The following is a 16,169-nucleotide window of genomic DNA, read 5'->3' as shown; positions in this document are numbered from 1 at the left end:
TCTAAGTGCCAAGAGCTCTAATTCACTGTTGAAAAATGCTTCAGTACTTTGAGCAAAGATGAAGCAAAACAACTGTACTTTTTTGGAGACTCTCCAGATTGTAACTAGGTCTGACAGAACTTGTGTATAAAGCAATAGTGAGCCAATGAAACCCTTCCCATTCTGCATTGTGTATTTTGAGCTCCTTTGATCTTGTTGCTCAGACATAGGTTAATGCCTTTCTAGTCTTGCCTTGTTGTCACAAGATAGGTCACAGCATATGTCACAGTGGAGATGGTCATGATACACAGAGTATCACCATACAATATCAGAAAACTTCAACCCACACAGAGTAATACCATGCCACATGAGAAGGCTGCAAGCATCTGCCATTCTTGTTCTTTAGCCAACCTTTTATACCCCTCATGTAATGCATTGCACCTCTGTGCCTTCTTTTCCCTTTGTGACTGGTCAGTACATCTCAGCACTTCATGTCTCATTGCTTTCAGTGCTGTTCACCTGCTTTTCACAGCTGTGCCTATTTGGGATGAGGCTTGGCAACAGCCCCACTCCCAATTGCCACAAACTGTGTACCTACACCTTGTATCTGAAACTAGACAATGTTTTCTTCCTTGCACTGTGAAATTCCTATTGCACATTTGGGAACAGTAACATGTTGGAGTTCTGGATGCTGAGAATTTTAAACTTTCTGTACTGACAGACTCTGACTCCAGGGAGAGCACTACATTTGACCTGTGACCTAAGCAAAGGCACAATTAGTTATATATTTCAGATCGGAATACCTCTTATTAAAGGAGAGTCAGAGAACTCCATGGGTTGTCATTTGGAATGCCATGCTTAGAGAGTTCTGAGAGAAATGCAGGTAGGAAAATAAGAGTTAAAGTAATATATTGAATAAGCCAGTTTAATGTCACAAAAATTTGCTGTAAATGTTTGAAGTAACTTGGCTAAGTTTTTAAGGGTTCTCAGAAAAATCCATCTAGTCATTGTGGACAAGGGATCTCAAACAGAAAGTGATCTCAGGATCTTACTCTATAAGAAATGCGATCTATCTAATTGAGGTCAATGCATTTGGGAGTTGTGTAACTTTTGTTAGTAGCAGTTTTTTATCAATTCTCTTGGTGTTGAAATACTGTGTTTCTGAAGATTGTGGATACTCCTAAATTCCAGGTATTCCTTTATAGTTATTTCAATAATAGCTTAAGATATAATATTACTTTAACAGTAATAGACATGAGGGCTGATAAAAAATACATGGGCAGAAATACATGCCATGGTAATTTGTAAATATTTGAAATAATAAAAGAACAATTTTTCTTTTCCAAGACGTAATATTTTATCTTTGTCTCTCTCAGGAGTATGAATTTCTCTCCTACATTAACACTGAGTGAGTTGTAAATGACATATCTGAAGACAGGGAAAAAGACATTCAGTTTGGCTTCTTAATGACTTGCTGAGTATTTTCCTCTGCCAATCCCATCATCACTTGCACTGCCAGATTTCCACAGGGAGGGATCTTGATAAGACTTTTGAAGCTACTGGTGGTGAAAAAATCAGCTGGTGATTTTTTAAAGGTTCACATTGTTATCACTGCTGGATTCTTCTCACTTCAAGTATATATATAAGCTTTGAAGAGCAATATAAGCTTATTCTTCCTTTTCTTTTCAAGGTAAATACTTTCACTGGCAAATGAGAAAGAAAAAGTCCAGGCATGGTCTGAATAGCAGAGGAATCACAGGGTGCTTGTGTTATTTGTTTTTATTGGTACTTTCTTTAACATCCTTGCTCCAGTGGACGGAAGAATTGAAGTACAAAAAAAAAAGTACCAGAAAAAAAAGCAGTCAAAGCCAATAAAGGCAGGCAATTGGTAGTGAACTGAACTGCAACTGATACTTTATGGAAAGTGTTGGGGAAATGAGAATGTGTAAGGGCCAGAGATGTGCGGCTACATTAGAAAAAGACCTGCAAAATGATTTCGTAACCTGTTCATCGGTATATTGAATCATGGTGTACAATATGCATTCTTCTGGCAGGGCGTTTGGAGGAAAATGTTGTTAAATAATCTGCATGGTTACACCTTTTTGTTTAACTGTTAACATATGAAAATAAGTTTATAGTCCTGCTATTTTACTATTAGATGAAAATAATATTTTCACTATTAGGTGAAAATAACCTTTATTTATAAAGAGATCACTTTGATTATGATATGAGTGACAAATCAGGGCAATTTCACATTTTAAAACTAATTCTTTATTAGATTAGTTCATTAATAATACACTTTGTCCTAGTGGTCGATTCTTACAAATAATGCATAAGTGGTACATATATAAAGCTGTTAGTCTTTAGCAGTCATATTCTAAAAGAGCTATGGCTGTGCAAAACCACAGACGTGCTGCAATATAGTAAGTACAGACAGCTATAGTCCCAAGCGTTTCTTAGTTGCAAATATCAAATTAGTCAGCCCTGACAGGTCTTTCATGACAGAAGTGGGTTTATAATCTTCTGTATTATTCCTTGCTTCAAACTGTGATTCTTACGCTGTTAAACTGTTTCCATGATGGGGGTTCTCCTCTGCTCCTGATGTTGCCCAAATTATATCAATTTTTCTAGCTGGTTATGTGTCCAGTGCATTTGGGAAGCTACCCTGCCAATTTGCAGTTCCTTGTGCTTCTTCTGTCTGGTAACTTTTTGTTCCTTGGATGCTGCCTGTTTTAAACTTCAATCACCTTTCTCTGCTTCATTGGTGTTCACACTCTTTTATATGTGTTATATATATATATATATATATAATATATATGAGGTTGTGTCTGGTTAGACCATCTTAGTATCCCAAAATAATTGTGTGCTACTCCTAATTACACCATTGTAGTACACCAATATCAAGTTAATAGCCAACTGAAGCTTCACATATGAACAGAGTTAAAGAAATAAATGGACTATTACTTTAGATGAGTTTCATGTGAAAACAGATTTTGAAGATGCAAGGAGTTGAACTTCTTGGATATGAGACCAAATGCAAAGATTGTAAAGAAAGATGGAAAAACATGAAAGGTGAGAGAGCACCAAGAGAATGATTTGAATGATTCTCTGTTAGAAGCAGAACTGTAGTTGATATTCCAGATGTGTGCTGCACAGTAGTTGATGAGGTTCATCATGTGTCACACTGGCAGTGTAGCAGAAGTGAGAAAACAAACATTTTCTTTGCATGCACAATCACTTATCTCTATTATTTTCATGACATGCTATACTGTACTTTCTTATGCAGCCCATATATCATCTGATCCATGAATAAAGGATGATGATTTCTGGAGAAATTATAACATCAATGTATTCATTGATCACTTCTGCCTGATGCTTGCCATAGTAACTCAGTTTTAATGGTGTGTTCACACCATTTTCTTTTGCCCCAGAACAGTGTGACACAGATGGCCAGAACCAATCACATTTTAGGAGCAGACTGATTCTTTCCTACTGCTAAATGTGAAATATGTCCACATATTTTAACTACTTTTACAGTATCATAAAACATAAACACTATTTCTGTCCCTACAGAGAACATAAAGACTAGCCACTGCTTTAGTGGCTTTATGTCTTAGGTTACAATATAACGATGTATTCTATTCCTGTCCTCAAGAGCTGCTGAAACCAGGAGAGGCATTGTTTTTCCTTACGTCCTGTTACGGGCCTTGCCTTGCCACATGACTCAGAGATAACTCCCTCGGGGACCCATGTCTGTTTAATGGGTAATGAAGGACCCACTGCATGATCAGAACGATATCAGCCCATTGTGAGATGCTCTGCCCAGGGGGAGGAGCTAAGCATCCCCACCTGGATATAATCTGGGCTTTGGGACAGAACAGGCAGTGCTTACCCACTGCCTTCCAGAGGACAAGAGCTATCAGGGATTTTGTCTTTTCTATGGGATCACCACTTCAACAAGAGCATTTAATCTGGACTGCAACCACCACCCTAACTAGCAGGGTGTCAGGTTGTATTCAGACTCGGTCAGTCATTTTTCTTTTGTATTATTGCAGGTATTTTGGGGTTTTTTCCCTTTTCCTAATAAATTGTATTTCTGACTTGGAGTCTCTCACTGGTTTTGCTTTCAAACCAGAACACTATATTTGTAATTAGTCATTCCTAGATACCTACAAGAAATGTATTTATTGTTATGCTACATCAGGTTTTCTGTTTTAAACTATTTTTATGTAAATGCATTTATTTCACACAGCCACAGTTAAAATGAAGCAGCAATATGTGGACATTAAACATAGTGATAGGATACAAATCATATGAACAGTGCAAATTACCAAACACCTATTGCAAATGAATGAATAAATAAATAAATATTTAGTGCAATGCAACAAATGAGTTGTAACCCATTTGAATACAAAAAAGGATTTTTTTTAACTTGGAAAATCCAATTTTTTTTCAGATTACTTAAAAAAAAGGATATTGTTTTTCTTAATTTGAAGTTTGGAGAAAAACGTTTTCACAGCTTTGAAATACTCATGGGTGTAACAGGAAATGTTTGTTGCATTTCTTGTGACATAAGGCAGATTTTGCAGCTGCCTCTTTCAGGAGAAAGGTAGCAAGCACACTAGCCTTCTCACACATGCTTTATATATTCTTTGACTGAGAAGGAAGAGTGCCTTAATTGATGACATTACTTCAGTAAGTTGAGTTTGGTAACATCAGAAAACTATGAGAAGACATTTTCTTCATTTTTTTTCCTCTCTCCTCCTTGAACAATTGATATAATTTTAGTTTAAGTCAGTGCAAAATCAAGATTCGTGTTAACAATCACCGTGTCAACAGCTTCCTCTGAAAACCAGCAACATGCTCAAAACTCCTAATTCATTTAAATTATCTTTCTGGAGATATATGCCTGTTACAGACAGACAATCAGAACTTCTCTTTTTTTGAAATAGTCAGTTTTCAAAGAAAGTATGTTTCAAGAAAAAATCAGAGATCACCCCAATATTTTCCTTCCATCTGATACACCATCATACTAAAAATAAAAAGTAACCGATGGACAATTTTCCCCCATTGTATTTTGACCAGAACTGTCTTGGTTAATGTCTTTTAAAGAATATTTCATCTTTTCCAGTTATTCCTATGCTAAACTGGAATAAATAAATAAATGTAAATATATAAATATACATTTTTATGTTTTATATATATATAATGTTATTATATACACTTAGATCTCCTGAAAAATTAGAACCATCACCTTATTTGAAATACATGCCATGTGTGTATTTATTAACAGAAGATATCTCCCCAGATGGAGGATGGATTGTAGAAGAGATAAACACCACCTCACCAGGTCTTAACAGATAGTAATAGAATACCTACTTTTGGTTCCATCTTGCATTGCAGCCTAAGACACCTGAGCTTCTTCATGCAGAAAGCAAGGACAATAATTTAAAAATGTGGATTCTAGAATCACTTCAGAGGTAACAGGAACAGCATCTGATCTATTTGCAAGCATCAGGGTCTGAGGAATAAATAGGGAGTTCTGGGTCCAGGGTCCAAAAATTTCCAGTTGGAATTCTTTTCAATTTTTTCAATTCTTTCCCTCTGCAGCTTCGTAATTCTTTTTCTTATCTGGATTCTTGGCATAATGGTTCACAGACAGCTGCTACCTCCTAAGGGACTTTTGCTCTCGGGTCTTTATAATGTCCTTGCATTGGTGATTTTGAAAGGCCTGAGGACTTTTACTCATTGTCTTACCTTCAGCTTTATTGATGATAAGGATTTTCTTTATCCTTTGCCTGCACTTCCCAGCCTTTGTGAGCTGCAAAGTTTAAAAACTATAAGAAAAATGAAAGTGCTGAAAGGAATTGTGTCATGGTGGCTCCTTCTGCAATGGCTTAAAGCATTGTTTGCAAAGACTCTTCCAGTTCTTCCAGTGTGTTTAACAAAGCAATTTCAAAGAGCTTTACAAGTATGAGGGAATCAGCATAATGGGTCTGAATACATGGGCTTGCCCCATGGGAGGCAATGGGAGAGAATGGAATTCTGGGGAGCTAAGCCTCTTGATAATACCACATGTGGAAGCAAGTGGGAAAAGTTTCCTGTCACAATTACTCTATCCAAAAGAAACAATTTTTGGCATTGCCATCACCAGATGAACACTTTAAAAGCATTTTACTTTGAGAGGCTGTATATGTACAAAGTATACATATACATATATGCATATGTACAAAGTATACAAAATGGGTTTAAAATGTCCATGTCAATAATCATGAAATTCTGTGTGGCTGTCTTAAAGAAATGGGGAAAAAAAACCCAAACAAAATCTGTAGTAACAGTGCAAGTGTTTGCTTTTCATTGCACTTCATATTTTTGACACTCTATACAAGATCATGTTAACTGATGATATATCATCATGCTATGTTTTAAATTGTTAAGGGTTTTTGCTTGAAGACCGTTTGAAACTCTATAGGCATGAAGGGATGTGTTGTCAAGAAAAGTCAGATAGAGAGCATGTGGCACCATACCTCATTACAGTATTTGTGAAGTTTTGTCCTTGAAATCACAACACCAAATTAAGCTCATTAAGACCTGTTAATATGATCACTATCTGTGCTCAGAGAGGTTCCTGGTTCTTAGGAAACCTACACTGTAATCACATGCAAAAATGCAAAATTTCTACCCTTTGTTCTTGTGTTTTTAGACATAGAAAACCTCAATTTTCCCACCGAATCTTTGTTAGTTGAATGTTCTGTAGAGTTTACCAGCAGGATGTTGGGGGGGGTGGGGGGAGGTTGGAGGAGGATGGGAAGTACAAATAATTAAAAGGATAGTGTGTCAGTTGAGAAATCTGGGAAGGTAAATTATATAATTTATATTCAGCAGATTCTCTTTCCATTTGTGAAACAAATTTTTTCTGTTCTGTACTTTCTCATTACTTGTAGTGTACTATAAAGCTCTTTATCCATTTGTGCTCTCACTGAAATATTTCCTTGAGGCACAGATTTGGTCCAGGCTTTTATATGCATCAGAATGATGGAAATTCCAAATCACTCTGGTACACTCTGCCTAGCCACCTTTCTGCCTACAGATTCTGGAATTTGAAATGGTATGTTGCTAGTGCCAGCTAAACTTGTGCTTTTCAAACTTTCCGCAATGTTTCCAGTAGATACTTGCAGAGGCTTAGGTCAAGCACTTAAACATTCATTCTTTTTTACTTTATTAGGATACTCAGTTGTCCTGAGATGAACCTGGATGGTGAGAGAATGGAAAATAGGGTTGTAGACTGCTGTTGTCTGTGTTTTTGCCGTGGCACCGGGAATATATAAGTAGAGAGTAACAATATTTGAATTTGAAAACCAGTAACAATATTTGAATTTGAAAACAAATTCAAATGAGCAAAAATTTGGATTAAGTGCTGACTGGCCACCTTTCACATAGACCTAAAGGTCTGCATTTATTTTAAAAGTATTGCTTCATACAGAATGTGTGATCATCTTGCAAAGAACAATTTAGTTAGAAGTTAAATTTGGGATGACTGGTTTTGACTGTAGAGATGTAGGAAGCTGGATTGTGCTGCTTCTAGCCTTGAGTCTGGGCATCACATGTTTTTAGAACTTGATGAGAGGACTAGGGTTTAAATTAATAACCTAGGAGGTTAATAATTTATTTAAACCTTGAAGTTTGAATGTGGAAAATACTTTGCAAAAAAGACTTTCATCAAGGCTCTTATAAGGGCCCATAAACCACATTAGAAATTAAAAAGACCAAATCAAACAAAACAGATAGTGGGGAGATGAATCCTTACTAATACCAACTATCAGAACTATTGTATATTCATCTCAACGATGAAACACTTTGTTAATTGATTTTTTAAAATAACTTTAAGGCAAACAAGTATTTAGATGGGCAGGGAAGTGAAATGTTGCAAATTCTTACAATTTCAGACAACTTCTGTGGCTACTGAGTCCTTTCGTTTTGAGCATATATGGAGTGGGGGACACCTGGCAAAACAAAAGTGGATGTATAATGCCTATGCTGAGTGTCTAATATTTTATGTACTTCTGAAGTGCTGCTATTTCTAACAAGAAGTATGGTGTTGGGTTTGTCATTTACCTCTGCACTGCACAGGAAAGTACGATGGAACTCTGGGAAGGAAAGAAGGGTTCCTGTTTTTTTCAGCTGAACCTGTGGAAGTAATCATTGTTGCATAAAATGTGCAGTTTGTAATGCATTAGATATGGATATGCTGCTCTTAAATGTGTTTACCTGGGTTTCCTTTTTTTTTTATTTTTGGCTTTTTATAAAGATTACTGTCTCTAAAGATTATATTCTAGGCAACTTGCTATATGCTGCATCAATCACATCAAATTTAGTTTGGAACTGAAAAAAAAATTGAGCCATTAAACTGTCTTTCTGAAACTGGATTCTCTTTGAGATTTAGCATGGAAATTGGAAGCAGGATAGCAATAGGATTGAGTAACAGATACTTATAAAGCCCAACTGGTTTAACTGAAATAGATTTAAAAATAAAGGCATTGAAGAAAAGTAAATCTCTTAAGAGAAACTATTTGAAAAAGTTCATTAGCAGTGGCCTTTTAGGTACATACATAGTTCCTTGACACATTTAAAAAAGCCCTGAGTGAAGGTTAAAATGGCAATTTCCTAATTAACTGAAGTTGAATTTGAAACCGCTATTTAATGTCATGTAACTTAACTGATATGTAGAATGGTCAGGAAAAGTTGTGGGTGGAAGGCATTTTACTTCCAATGATAAGTTGTTGTGTTGTGTGCATCAGATGAACCCTCGTTGCCAGGGGCGAGTGCAATCCTGGGACCAGGCCAGGCAAGAACAGGCTAAAAATAAAAAAGGAGTGGGTACGACTGAAGTGCTCAAAAATCAAGGTTTAATAAAGAAAAACAAAAGGTGGGTTAACAATAAATGTGCCACAAAACCATAAACTGTACACTATAAACCATAAAATGAGGCAAAACCAAACTTATGTAGAGGACAGGGAACCAATCAACAAGGAAACGGAAACCAAACCTTATCTAGAACACAAGACTAACCAATCAGAAAGCAGGGTTCACAACATAACCTTATATGGAATAACTTAATCTGCATAACTGCACCCATCATTCCTTTCTTCTCACCCTAACTTTTGGGGAATGCCCGGAGCCTATGGTGTATTCTCCCAGGGCATGGCCCTGGTAGGCTCATGGGTTTCCACAATCAGTATCCAAATGTTGAAGATTCCAATCTGATATGGTTAAGTGCCGGCAAAACTGATTCTGATGTATCTGTTCATATTGGGTTCACTCAGCATGAAGGGCATTGCTCAGATACTGTTCGACCAAAGACATCACTTTGTTACTTCAGGATTTAAGTAAGAAAAAGTGGCCTGAAATGTCTCAGACTTATTTTATGAAAAATCGTTTCACCAGGATTTTTTCTCCTGAGAAGCTGAGATGCCTCAGAGGAAAAGAAAAACAATAATTATTTGCTGCTGTGGAATACAACAGGTGCATCTTTGATTGGTCCATGTGGTTGTTTTTAATTGTAATGGCCAATCACAATCCAGCTGTCTCGGACTCTCTGGTCAGTCACAAGATTTTATTATTATTCCATTCCTTTCCTTCCTTTCAAGCCTTTTGATAAAATCCTTTCTTCTATTCTTTTAGTATAGTTTAAATATATAATTTCTTTTAATATAATATATATCATAAAATAATAAATCAGAGTTCTGAACCATGGAGTCAAGATTCTCATCTCTTCCCTTGTCAGGGTTGCCTGCAAATTCCACACTGAAATATATAAAATTTTGTTACAGTGTTTCTCTGTGGTATTTGTATGAAATCATGTTGTACTTTGAAGTGTCTTAATAAAGGATATATATAATCCTTCCAAAGATTCTGCACTTGGTAGAACAGAGCATTTAGAGTATCATGGACTTATTCATGTTGTGTAGTCAGCAATTAGGGGCTTTGAGCTCTGTCGCTTTCTTAGTAGTTTCTTGGGACTCTTGCTGGTCAGAGTGACCCCGAGATACGTTAGAAAGTCTCTTTTCCCGGCCTGGCACTTGAAGAATGAGTCAGAGCTCTTCAGTTCTTGGTCTCAAGGTTGTTTATTGTATTGTATCTACAAAATTCTTTCTCCTGTCCAGTCGAGATCAGCTCAGCAAGATAGTCAGAGGCACTCTGCCTGCCCCTGGGGCAGTGTTATCTTTTTATACTAAAAACTATGTTTACACTATTTACAATAATTTTCCAATACCTATCACCTGTGTTAGACAGTGAGCTTCTACTCTGAACCAATCTAAAAATCACAGCAGAAGATGGAGGCCAAGAAGAAGAAGGAGAAAGGCTGGACATGCCCAGATTCCTCCATCATGCCCCCATAACCCCCATTCTAAAAACCCCAAAAAATCTATTTTTCACCCTGTGATAAATTCACTATCATTTTGCTTAAACTTTTGTGGCTTGTAATTCTTCATGAAAGTCGTTTTTTCCAAGGGCTAAATCAAAGGCACAGGGGTCTTGAGCTCTGTGCCAAGGTCTCTGAGCTCCCTGAGCAGAGGCTTGAGTCCTCCAGGGCAGTCAGAGGAATTTCCTGGGTTCCAACAGTAGTTATGTGCGGCCACTGAGTTCCTTGGCAAGACATCCTTATGAAACTTTCATTGATGGGAAGAGCTGTGGTTTTATTTTCAGCATGGTGGAAATGAACTTAGCTGTATGAGTCCCATTAATGTTAGTAAGTGTTGTGCATCTAAATGACTGTGCATTTTAATGCAAATTTACCTCCTGGCGTCTTTAGAATAGAACAGGATATATTTGAAATCATCCTTCTATGAAATAACCTGAAAATATAGAGAATATGGGGGTAATGGGAAGGCATTCAGAACAACAAAAATGAACTAGAAGGAACCACAGGGCATAAAAAAAAAGAAAAAACACAAAAGAGATACAAAGCAGATCAAACAGCTGTAAAGTCAAACAGAACATGCTGGGAGCAAACAAGGATGTTAAAAGCTTAACAAACCAGAACACAGAGGGATCACAAAACTGTATTTAAACTACAGCGTTGTGTACCAAATCACCTCCTAAACCCAGAAATCTCTTCTGTAGATGCAAATGGTTGCGAATCATGGTATTGTCTTGATTTACAAGAGATGTGTAAGATCTCTTGATTTACAAGAGATTTTCTGCTAGGGAAGGCAGAAAAACCCCTCCCTTGGAATGGAGAATGTAAACTCCCTCCCTCTGAATTATTAGAATAGTGAAATCAAGGGGGTCTAAGGGAATGATATGGGAATAGGAATAGCAGTTCTTTACTAGTGTGTATAACAAGGCAAACAAACAACAAAAACTACGGCATTAACACCAAACAGAACCAGGAACCCAGTCCCAGCCTTTTCGGCTGTGGCACTTTCCCCTCTGGTGCAGTACCGGTCACGGCCGGCAGGGGCGCTGGTGGCTCCCAGCAGGCAGGGCAGGTGTGGTGATTCCCACGTGGCTGCAGGGGGCGCTGTGGCGCAGGCCTGGGGAACACACAGTAATGGCGGCTTTATCTGAAGACGGGAATAAGTGGAAGAGGGGCTTTCCTTCACAAACCTCTGGGGCAGCTGGCTCCGGTGCTCCCAGCAAGACTCTTGGAAAGCAATAAGCTGGGCCAGTAAGATGTCTTGGCAGGCAGGGGGTGAGGGGCTCCCACCAGGGCAGAGAGAGACGAGCTCAGGATCCCGGGCACCCAAGCAGTTATAGGTCTCTCTTTTAGTGAGGTAAGTGTTAATAAGGTCCCAGTTCAGTGGTTGTTCTCATGAGCAGAGACTCACCTAATGGCAGAAGAAGCAGCTCTGGTCCAGGCTCTGGTAACAGCAGCAGTGAAAAAACTCCCTTTCTCAAGAGCAGGGGCTCTAATCCTCCTGTGGAGAAATAAAGAAACAGAGAGGGCCAGCAGCTGTGCCCAGCCCCTTCCCCCAAGGGAAAACTCCCAAAAACTTAGAGTTCCTCCTTTGCCCCAAGCACCCAGCAATCAGCTCTCATCAGCAACTCAACGGGAAGAAATTCCCTGGGTGATAAGGAATGAGCAGAAAAGGAGACCTAACCCCCCACAGGTATGTAGAAATTTATGGAAGTACTTCTATGCTTTCCCCCCAAAATTAAACTTTGGACATCAGATTGATCCTCTTGACTTTTCATGGGAAGTCTAAATTTATAGTTTCTTTTTTCTTGTCACAGAGATCATGCATTTGATGATGTCATCCTGCTGTAATGCTCACAGTTGATGCATTATACAACTTTGCAGTATAGTCTTGCAATAATCTGATCTCTCAGTAAACTGACATGTCTGATCTCTATAACCTGTGGGGGAAGAGATGAAAAAGGAAAGCATGCTATCTTTATTTCCTCACATTTTCAGGGTGGGGTCACCTACCCGAGATGGAGTAGCAGATTCTATAGCACAGGCCATGCTTTGACCTGGAAGAACTTGTAATGTATGATTAGATTAAATATGTATAAAGTTGTAAAATAAAATTGTACATGTAACAAAAATCCGAAAAGCATAAGACCACAGACAGTCCGGAGACAGATTGTCTCACAGAAGTTACAAAACTCCCAATGGCAGCAAGGAAAGAAAACCTCACTAGCAAGCAAAAAGAGATGCTGGTACAGAGATGAGCTTCTCCTGGGACCATCCAGGGAACACCCAAGAGCGATCAACACCTGATAAATATCTTCAATCAAGATAACTGTGGTGTTAAGAACATACATCTCAATACCAGATTTTCCATAACAGATCAATGCCCGCCACCTCCCAGAAACAGCATTGTCCAGCCCTGTACAGAAAAAAGAGACTTCATGCATATGCAAGGTAACAAAGGAATGGGGCCACCTCTGCCTCAGGCAGAAAAAACTGTATAAACCAGCCCTGCCAGAGAAGGCATTTGTGAACCGAGGGGGTCTGATGCAATAGAGGTAGAACAGAGGTTCACCCAGTGCTGATCCTGGGCTCCACACTGTCTCTTTGACCGTGGCTATTGAGGGCCGTATTTTTGGTTGCAAAAATAAAATCTTTCATTATTATTAATGATACAGCTTTTTCATTGATTCAGTAACAAACTGAACAGCAGAAGGGCTGCCACTTAAAAATGAGAAGCAAATTGCCAGGAAGTTTATGGGAACTGTTTTCTCAGCTAGGTTAACATTTAAAAAAGCCACACATGGTACTAATTTTCTGTGGGAAACTGGTATGTAAGATTTTAATCAAAATGGTTTGATGGATAAACACCCTCCATCCTTAATATTTGATAACTAGTATTCCAAGAAAAAATGCTTAATTTTGTTGAATGGGCTAAAATATTCCAAAAAAAAGAAATTTTAAAGTACGTCATGAATTACTGTATGCTCTTGTAGTATTTCTTGTGTTGCTGTTAAGCAGTGCTACAATCTTTAAGCTACTGTGGGTGTCCAGTATCGCTGTAGTATCCAGTATTGCCCACATCCTGTTCAGCACTTTCTTTATTAAAAAAAAAAAAAAAGCCCAGAATGTTCTTGTTGAGCTGCATTAGTTTGAATTAATCTGTTTGCTATTTTCAGTTTGCAGCTTGTAATATATGGTAGGGATAATTCATGCTACTAATGTATGGTATAAAATATTGTGAAATCCAAAACATGTCTTTTTACTACCCTGGCCAGGAGCAGCTGTCTTATTTAGATTCAACTAGTTCCCAGACAGAAGTTAAGATAACCATCGACGCCTTAACGTAAGAATAGAAGCTTCCAGGACAATGATCACCAGTTTCCCGAGTTGTCCTGAAAGCGATTATTGCCTTGCTGATTGCATCAATCAAGATAGTCAGCGGTGCCAACTTGACACACCTGAAGACAAGGCTTCTTTGGAGCTGACTGACACCAATGGCACACCTGAATGAGGCTGTTGTCCACCTCTGCACATAGAAAGCAACATCAATGCATGTGAAGAGACACAAAGGAAATTTGGTCATCTTTGCCTCAGGCAGAATGAACTGTATAAAACGCCACTGTGCGAAGCCGCGAGCGTGAACTCCGACACTTGGGAGGTCAGATCCGAGATCACCTGGTGCTGATCCCGGGCTTGACGTTGTCTCTTTGGCTGTGGTGGTTTCGAAGACCAAACTTCGGTCTCACAGAAAAATTAATAAATCTTTGCTAAATTTTTGATAATTTTGGCTCATGATTTGATCATTTATAACACAGCTCAAGAAAATTGCCTTGGGGTCTCATTAAGAAGTTGTGAAAATTGCTTTACCGTGTGTCTATTGTTTCTGGTGGACAAATGCTCATAGAGTTTTAACTCTCCACTTCAGATCTATTCTTCCTCTTCCTTCCTCCTTTGTCATCTATACACTTGTATACTTGTATTGATAGATGAGTGAAGCTGCTGTGAGAAAAAGAGATATCTCATAATTAAAAAATAACCACACACCTTTGTGGTTTACAAGGTGGAGATAGGTACTTCAAAGAGGAATGACTGTGTTACATACTTTCCTTTTGCAAGTGTACTAAAGTGATGACTACTTACTTCACAGCTGGGATGGGGAAAGCTTTTTTCTGACTTGGTTGATCCACATTGTGGCTTTGTTTCAGAGCTTTACCTGAAAGGTTCAACATTAGTCTGTGGAAAAATTTATATAAAATGCATCAAAAAATGAAAGTGATAATGAATTATTGAGGAGACTTGAGTGAATATTGTTTCTGTAAAGATTAATTTACCCTGGAGAAATATCAGGCTAGAATTTTTGAACATTCCAGACTCAGTGAAATTGCATAAATTTCTTTTTTCCATTTCCTAATTATCTTAAGCATTTTTTGCATGGAAAATATGCAATAGCTTTCCTGTCTAAATGTCTTGTCTCTACGAGTTAATCATAAGGTTTTTCTGAAGAATGTATTTTATCCATTATACCCCCGATTGTTCGATGCATCTATAAAGGGGATGAAATTTCCTTCTCAAATACTCAGTAATTATTTTATACACTGAAGCATGTGATTGATTGCCCTTTTAGTTTTATTCTGGCTGACTTAATCTAACTGTATATGCTAGTTTTATTCATTAATGTTAAATCATTTTTGTATCTTATGATTTTCAGTAATATCTGGTGATATCAACCACCACAAATTAATTACATGTGATATTGTCATAACACACATTTTTTTGCATTTTAAATGTGTAACCTTTCCTAACAGAGCACATGGTTTAATTGCAGCCAACAACTAAGGTCAGTGCGGCTGCTCTCACTCCCCTCTCCTCCAGCCCTGGTTGGATGAGAAGGAGAATCAGAAATGGTTAAAGCTTGGGCATTGAAATAAGAACACCTTAATAACAGAAAGAAAGTAAAACATTATAATAAAACAATAAAAATAATAAAAGAGAGAGGAATAAACCTCATGACAAAAAAGGGATGCGTAACAGAGTTGTTCACCACCCACTGACTGATGCCCAACTGGTCCCTACATATGTTTTGGTTAAGTGAGGAAGCAAAGGAAGACAACCCATCCTTTGATCAGCATCGAACTCCAATTTATTGATCCAACATGCACATTTTTATAATCGTGTTAATTAAGTTCATACATATTGCAAAACCTGAGCTCATTACTGGCTACAGATTACACACCAACCCCTCCTTTTGTTTTCAATACCTGAAGTTTCTTATTGAGACCAAAACTTGTTTTTCTCATCCTGTTATTAACTGTTCTCAAGGCCTCCATGTTTGTCACTCTGCTTTCCCATCACTGTCCAAGGACAAGGTATTTACTTGTTATTAAAAAACAAGCCTGAGAACTTTGCTGTTTACAGGAACAGCCTGAGAATTTGCTGCTTACAGCTGCCTTTTACTTTTCAATCAGCTGTATATTTTCATGGCCTCTTTCGATAAGCCATGTCTGAGCAAAATTCTCCAACAGTTAAGACTACAATATTTACAAATGCCGAATACTATCAAACATTTTAAGAAAACCTATTTCTGTGACATACTAATTGTTGACAGTTCTGTTGCTAAAAAATAGGGGAATCCAATGAATAGAAACCTAACCAACATGAATAGTAAGCATAATAGAATAGTAAGTATAGCAGAGTGAACAGCTCAAAAACTACCTACAAATGTAGCGATTTATGTGTAGAAAATACAGCTAGCACCTATGAACTATAGGTA

Source organism: Melospiza georgiana, chromosome Z (genome assembly GCF_028018845.1).
Source record: "Melospiza georgiana isolate bMelGeo1 chromosome Z, bMelGeo1.pri, whole genome shotgun sequence".
NCBI lineage: Eukaryota > Metazoa > Chordata > Aves > Passeriformes > Passerellidae > Melospiza > Melospiza georgiana.
This window is presented reverse-complemented; position numbering follows the sequence as displayed.